We start from the raw sequence: 8,098 nt of genomic DNA, 5'->3' as shown, positions 1-8,098 counted from the left end.
TCGAACTACTTTCTGATCTTTCTTTTAGAACTCTAAAGGTTTTCATGAGGATTTCTGGTTTTCCAAGCTGAAAAATAGCTGATCACTGAAGCTGTTTGGTTCTGATTGTTGTTCACTGCTGCTGGTCTTTCTTTATTGTTCACTTTAGCTGATATCAGGATTTTCCTTTCCCTTTTGCTGTATCCAGGTACTCTCACAAATGCAAAAATGTGGCTATAATATGCTGGTTGGAAAGTGAAACTCCAGATCCGTTGTTGTTTAATGTTTTTTCCTTATTTTTCCTTTACTTGTAGTTTTCTGCCCATTTGTTTGAGCTGTTTGGCTTTAAATTTGATGTTCACTTCTATGCATTCAGTCATGGTGTTTGAGTGTTGAAAGTTAGAGCTAATTTTAGTTATTTTTTTTTGCATTTTGGCTAGGCAGCTTCAGCTATACCTATAATTGTAATATGTGGGACTGTATTAAATTGTTGTTTGTGAGCTGCCATATGAGCTTAAGTGATTGAACACCTTCAGCATGCTCGCCATTAATGTTGTAGATATGAATGCATGTTTAGAGTTGGGAGGAGACATGAATAAGTCCATATTAGTAAGCCATACGTGTTGAACCATGTTTGCGTTTGGTTAGAGTTAGGAATTTTATTATATTGTGACAGTGGTAAAAATAAATTTATGTGCAGGCTGTTATGATTTCTGAATAAGGAAAATTCTAAGTGTTGTATTATTAACACAGTAGCATGATGAGGATTTGGTCTTAGGATATTTAATTTTGTTAAAATTTGCAAGTGATTTGGGCTGCAATTGGGTAAGAGGAATGTTGAGTTTAGAATGAGGCCTGATATGGGCCCAAATCGAACAGCCCAGTCAAGTTTCAAGCTGGGGCACTTCAGCCTTAGCTTAGCTGTTTCGTTTTCATTTTGGCTCAGTGCATTGTTCGCAGACCATAACTAAGAGTCAATTTTTCTCGATTTGGGATTTTAAACCGGTGACTTGGGACACCATAACTTATCCCAAGTGGCGACTCTGATTTAATATAAATAATCCCGTTTCGATTGTCACTTAAATTGAAAAAAACTCCCTTATATTCCTTTCGGGGTAAAAAAAGGAGGTGTGACACCTACTTGGTATATATATATATGGAAAAACGGTATTTTGAGGAGGTTGGACAGATTTTTGACACATATTCGACCTAAAGAGGCAGAGACACAATAGGAGCAAGGCGGGAAATTCTTCTACGAGTTTTTCCTTCCACTTCCTATTTTTTCATTGTTGGTTGTGACTTTTAGTATTGTAGTTTTACATACTATTATGAATAGCTAATTTGTTATGTAGGGTTTTGGTGGAACCTTTTATAGAATAAATTCTTGTTATGTTTTTATATAATTGAGCTGCTGGATTTCTCTACTTGTTCAACTACGTATTTATTGTTGTTGATTGAATGGCCATCGATTGACTGTGCCTATTTATTATGTGTTGCTTGAGAAAGGATACATATTTAGGTGGTTGTTGAACAACGTCACTCCTAACGTATGTGAGAAATCAATATAGTGGGTTTAAAGGTAGGTTTAAAAATAACAAAGCTTTGACGTGGTCATAATGAGCGGTTAGATAAAGCCAACTAGTGTAGTTCGAGAGAATGTGTCTAGTAAATTGTTGTAGTTGCTCGAGAGAGAATTACGGCACCTAAAGTGCTCACGATCAGTAGAGAATACATTGGTGAAATTTTAGGGAACATAGCTAGAAGGATTCCGACAATTGCGGAAATCATAACTCTAGACCTCCTAATCTTTTCTCCAACCCTTAGTATCCCTAGTTTTTAATTTACTTCTTTAATTTGTTAGTTAATTAGTTAGACATAAAAATCTTAATATTATAACTTAGGAATTGTTCGAGCTTGTCTTCTGAGTGATATTGAACAATTATAGTGAAACCTTAATTTTCTATGGGATTCGACTCCGGACTTTTAGACCGGATTATATTTGTAGCGACCGCTTATCCTTTTTAGGACTAGAGTTGGGCCTGATCAGCATGTATTAGTTGACTTCCAGGAGAACCCCAAAGCTGCACAGGAATATATGAAGAACCCCCTTGTGATGAACAAGATCCAGAAGTTGGTTAGTGCAGGAATTATTCTAGACTTTCGTTCGGGTCATCATCACCACGCCTAATAGGTGGATCAACGGAGGAGAAGACACTGGGAAGTAGAGAGAGAGAGAGAGAGAGAGAGAGAGAGAGAGAGAGAGAGAGAGAGAGAGAGAGAGAGAATAGATATGGGGTAGGGGATAGGAGAAATTTGAGGGGATATGAGCGAGAAAAATAATACAAAGTTTATTTTATGGCTTAAGGGTAGGAGGTGACCATAAATAGATATTTGGCTATAAAAAATCAAAAGGTAACTATGGAATATAATTTTGTAAAAGGGTATTTATTTAAAATAAATAAGGTTTGCTATAGGAGGTAACTAATCCTTCAACTAATGAAGATGGAGCTTGGGTCAACTGGGAGGGGCATAATCTATGATTGCAAGACAGTATGCCGCTGTGTGTCTGTGTGTAAATATATTACCCTTGTTTAATTGTACATTCCTTAACAGAATTAAGTTGGACCTAAGTGGACATTATAGGTTAAACAGATGTACCTTTATATAGATTTCACATTACAAATTACTCCAACATTAACTAGTCAATTACCTATTTGTAAAAAGGCTGACATAATATCCGAAATTAATTTCCTTCGTCGATGGAGTGCTGAAAGGTAATATCTTACACAACATAAATGCCTCAAATTTTTAATATGATAACGTTCCAATTTAAAGTAAAAGAATGGCAGACTATTGATGTACTAGTATTGCATGAATTAGAATGGAAGAATTACTTGGCAGTATTCTTGTTTTTAACTAGCTTGACATATAGTACATCTTTTCAAAGTATAATCTTAATTGTAATGTTAGAATGATTGTAGAGTGAATTCTCCGCAGCTTAACCTACATTTTTGACCCTTGCATTCTGGACAAGAATAGAGGCAACCTTTCCAATTTATTCCTTGTGGTCAGAAACGGAGCTAGCTTTTCAGTTATGGGTTTGGTCGAACTTAGTAATTTTAGTCCAAATTTTATATTTGTCTTAATATATCTATAAATTATTAATTTAAAACCCAGTAACTTAGAAGGACCAAAATTTCGAATCGATGAACTTCAAATCTTGGCTATCTCTATCTCTGGTTATTGGGTCTCTTGGGCTTTGACTTCAACTTTTTCCTAATCTAAGGTGCTTCTGTGTTTTGAATAGAGACAAAACGGAACAACGTTTAAACTCTGAAATTTTTGCAAAATGCCCTACATGACACACTCCTACCATACTAAAGATGGAAAATTGCTTACATTATACACATGCATGCGCCACCTTACTCCTTTGTCTAATTACTTATTAGGGAAAATAACAATATATATATAGTCGTTCTCAAAATAATAACCGAAAAATTGTATATAGTTTATATGTTATATACAAAAATGATATAAATTTTATACACTTATACCAGATTTAAATAGTTTCTGGCGCGGGCTAAAAGTGAAAAAAACCCAAATTATTATTGCACATGTCGTCCCGATTAAACATTTTCCGATCAATACCGACCACAAACAAAGTGCTAATTAATCTGAAGGGAAAGACGGCAAGAGAAATTAAATTAAAAGGGTTTGGAATCACTTGGACGCTAATCATGTTATAAGAACCTTGGAATAGGGGCGCTGGTGGCTGGGGGAGGTTTGTTCTCCCATCAAATTGACTTTTTTAGTACACTCTTTAAATTTTGTCCCTGTTAAGTCAGTGGATTATTTTAGCAAAAAAAAAAAAAGAAAAAAAAGTGGATTAAATTTGTCTGAAAAAAAATTATTCAACTACTTTTAAAGGTGACCATTAGCCAATGCGGACAAAAGTTAGACTTAAAGAAAATGAATTAACGTATATGACAGATCAAGGTTTAAATTTCAACAAATTAAGATAAGAAAACACCAGATAAATTTTTTCTATCTGCGTAATCTTTGTTGAGTCGAATTAATAAGTATCCGATGAAATAGTTGAGTTGGGTTGAAGACCAATATTGTAAATAAAAATTAAAAGAACGGCGATATAGTGCAAATAGTCCTCAAAATTGAATACGGAGTTGCACATGGGCTTGCCTCAGTATCATCAGATCTTGAATGTCTCCTATTCCCGATTTCTCTTATTCACGTTCCTCACTTCGTTCTCTGTTGACACGTACCTTATGTACACCGGGAATAATGGGACGACAAAAATAAAAGAAAAACTTTAATGAAATTAAAACTCTGTATCATACAAAGGATATTATAATATTCTACTTTGTAATTTAATATCATTATTTTTTGTATATACAGTATATCTACGAGGATATTTGTGTCATCATCAAAATATTTGACGGCGACCACCTTCCTATAATTAATGAACCAAAGCCAAACATTATCCTGCTACACAACCATGTGCTCGAGGTTCTCTGTATCCGTTTGTTATGCATTAAGGTCTTTCGAAAATTTGATTTTGTAAATTATGTTAGCAAGATATTATTTAAATTATATTGACCCTTTTAACATGAGATTAACAAAAATAATACGAAAGATATGTAAATGAAACGCATAAAATCTTTGTAAGATCATTTTATTCTATTGAAATTATAAGTTGGCATAACTTATTTTCACAATTCTTTCCAAATCAGATAGGAAAAAAAAAGAGGGGGAAATGCAGACCCGCTTGTAGGAGAAACATAAGATGCCCATTAAATTTGCATTGCAATCAAAATACAAAGTCAAATGAATGAATCAAGTGAATGCATGGCGGTACGTTAAGTAATATTGTTAATTGCATGGCAAATTTTAATGGCGATACGTTAAGTAATAATATTGGTAATTGCATTGCAATTTTTAATTTTTACGTATATTGAAAGCGGCAAAAGGCTTGAAATGCCAAGAGTGTCCTCCGGCTGACCATCAGATAAGACCTTCCCTTGACTCTTATTCCATATTAATAGGCAAATTTTTAATTAAAGGTAAGATGGAAATTAAGGCAACAATAATTTCACATAATTGAAAATATTCCATCTACCTGAGATCAATCATGGCTGTCATCGACCCAGCATAACGTGCAAGAGAGATGCTTGAACAAAAAATGATCTCCTAGATTGCTTTCAACGAAAAAAAAACAAAGAGCCTGGTTAAATTTAGTTTAAATTAAACAAACGACAAACCCAGTATAGTCTTACAAATAGGGTCTGGGGATGGTAGTGTATAACCCCTGCCTTAAAGGTAAGAAATTTAGTGTATACGGTTAAAACAGGGCCTACCCGATTGTGCTATTTGATCAAGACCAAGGAACTACATCGAGGGTTAGCCTCGTAATGGATCAGACCAGAGCACGAAGACGAGATATCGAGTCCAAAGATCGAGGTGCCTGTCGAGATCGAGGCCAGTAGCGATCGAGACCAAATATGACAGACTTCGAGCAAAGCGCAACAACGGAAAGGCGAGATATCCGTGATTGGCCGAATATCATGGCGTAAATCTCGGAACATATCAAATCAAGGGCGGTTATCTAGTTAATCATGTGATTTACTTCCGTAATTAGAATTGTACCATAAATAGGATTCCTCTACTATATGAAGGGGATCCTAATCATTTTGTAACCATATTATTACATTCACGCATATCAAAGCAATACAATATTCTCTCTTTAATTTACACTCTCCGGTTTATCATCTTATTGCATTTTAACTGTTCTTGCATAACAAGCTCGAGGGCTCTATTCAAACACTGGTTCGCCTTATACTATTGTTAATTTCTATTATTATTCTTTGCATTTATCAATTGGTATTAGGTGAAATCACGTATCCTTAAGTTATCCAATTTTTAGGATAAACAGTTTGGCGCCCACCGTGGGGCTAAGGATAATAGTGATTGCCCAGTACTAAATCCTCATAACATACACTGCTTTACGCTTGTTCTCTTAAGTGTCTTTGATTTCAGGAATCAACATGTATAATTCTCAAGCAGCACCTACTTACGCTGACGCCGGCCTTGGTCTTCATGGCGAGAACGAGAACAATAGTCGCCCTGGAAAATAGAGTACCTCCAACCAATCCCGATGGACCACCGACCATAGATCCAGTTGATGTCAGTTCTCGTGTTTCCATTGATGGAAATTTAGGCGCCGACCCCGAGAATAGCGTCCGCAGAGACACCCCGGCAGCCGATCAAAATGCATAGAGCGGTGAAGAAGGCGGGATTAGCCTTCGAAGGATATTTGAAATGTTACAAACTCAGCAAGTTGCGATAACGCAGATCCAGAATTAGAATCGAGCACCAAGGAGAATTGTGCTCGATACATCACAAGAAGTTATTCATAGGGTCGAACCTGTACCGGAGAAACCGAACGATAATGGATCGGGAACTGACACCGCCATCATGAAGATGCTTGAGGAGCTCACTAAATGGATCGAATTGGGAGAAAAGAAAATCGAGGTTAATGACAAGAAGGTAGAAACGTACAATTCACGGGTTGACCAAATACCGGGGGCACCCGCGATTCTAAAAGGTTTGGATCCGAAGAAGTTTGTACAAAAGCCTTTCCCTCCAAGTGCGGATCCGAACACCATTCCAAAGAAGTTCCGCATGCCAGAAATTCCCAAATACAATGGAACCACTGATCCTAATGAGCATGTCACTTCTTATACATGCGCAATAAAAGGAAATGACTTAGAAGAAGATGAAATTGAATTTGTTTTGTTGAAAAAGTTTGGAGAAACTTTATCGAAGGGGGCAATGATATGGTGCCATAATTTGCCCCCCAATTCCATCGATTCTTTCGCTATGCTTGCTGATTCGTTCGTAAAGGCACACGCCGGAGCAATAAAGGTAGCGTCGAGGAAGTCAGACCTCTTCAAAGTCAGACAAAAGGACAATGAAATGTTAAGGGATTCGTATCTCAGTTCCAAATGGAACGCATGGACCTACCCCCGGTCACTGATGATTGGGCTGTCCAAGCCTTCACTCAAGGTTTGAACGAGCGAAGTTCAATTGCATTACGACAACTAAAGAAAAATTTGATTGAATATCCAGCTGCGACCTCGGTTGATTTACATAATCGATAAAGTCAAAGATCAGGGTCGAGGTGATCAGTTAGGGGCCCCTTCCTGTTCCGTTTACCAAAATAGATCCGACGGCAGAGTTCAAAGGGACATCGACAGAGAGCCCCGGTCAAACAGAGATCGGTACCAACCATACAGTGCAGATCATAGAAACAACGGACTGGGACGTAATCCCGTCCGAAATGATCGAAGGTATGATCGAGCAAAACTCTTGAGGGCTCATGAGTGAGAGTGGTTTCGATAAACATGTCGAGCCTAAAGAAGCGCCACAGTTATCGGAATATAACTTCAGCATCGATGCATCGGGCATTGTATCTGCCATTGGACGGATCAAGGATACCAGGTGGCCCAGACCCATACACACCGATTCGGCTCAAAGGAACCCTAATCAAATATGCAAATACCATGGGACCCATGGTCACATAACCGAAGAATGCAGACAGTTAAGAGAGGAGGTAGCCTATATGTTCACCGAGCTAAAAAAAACTTTAGAGACAGGGATGCAAACAGGAAGAACCACAACACGTTCATATGATGGTAGGTGGGGTGGATGCTCCTCAGGGCCCGATATTTAAACGCACCAAGGTAACAGTCACAAGGGAGAAACGTACGCGGGACTACTTACCAAAAGATACCTTGTCTTCAACGATGAGGATGCAGAAGGGATCGAACAGCCTCACAATGACACACTGGTAATATCTATCCTTATGAATAAAATTCAAGCTAAACGCGTGTTGGTTGATCCAGGTAGCTCGGTGAACATTATTCGAACGAGGGTCTTGGAGTAGCTCGGCCTCCAGGATCAGGTCGTGCCTGCAGCTCGAGTACTCAACGGCTTCAACATGGTAGGTGAAACCACCAAAGGGGAAATTATTTTGGTAGTAAATGTGGCCGGGACCATCCAGGAAACAAAGTTCCATGTAATCGAAGGTGACAAGAGATACAAC

Source organism: Nicotiana attenuata, unplaced genomic scaffold, assembly GCF_001879085.1.
Source record: "Nicotiana attenuata strain UT unplaced genomic scaffold, NIATTr2, whole genome shotgun sequence".
Classification (NCBI taxonomy): Eukaryota; Viridiplantae; Streptophyta; class Magnoliopsida; order Solanales; family Solanaceae; genus Nicotiana; species Nicotiana attenuata.
Note: the sequence above shows the minus strand (reverse complement) of the source record.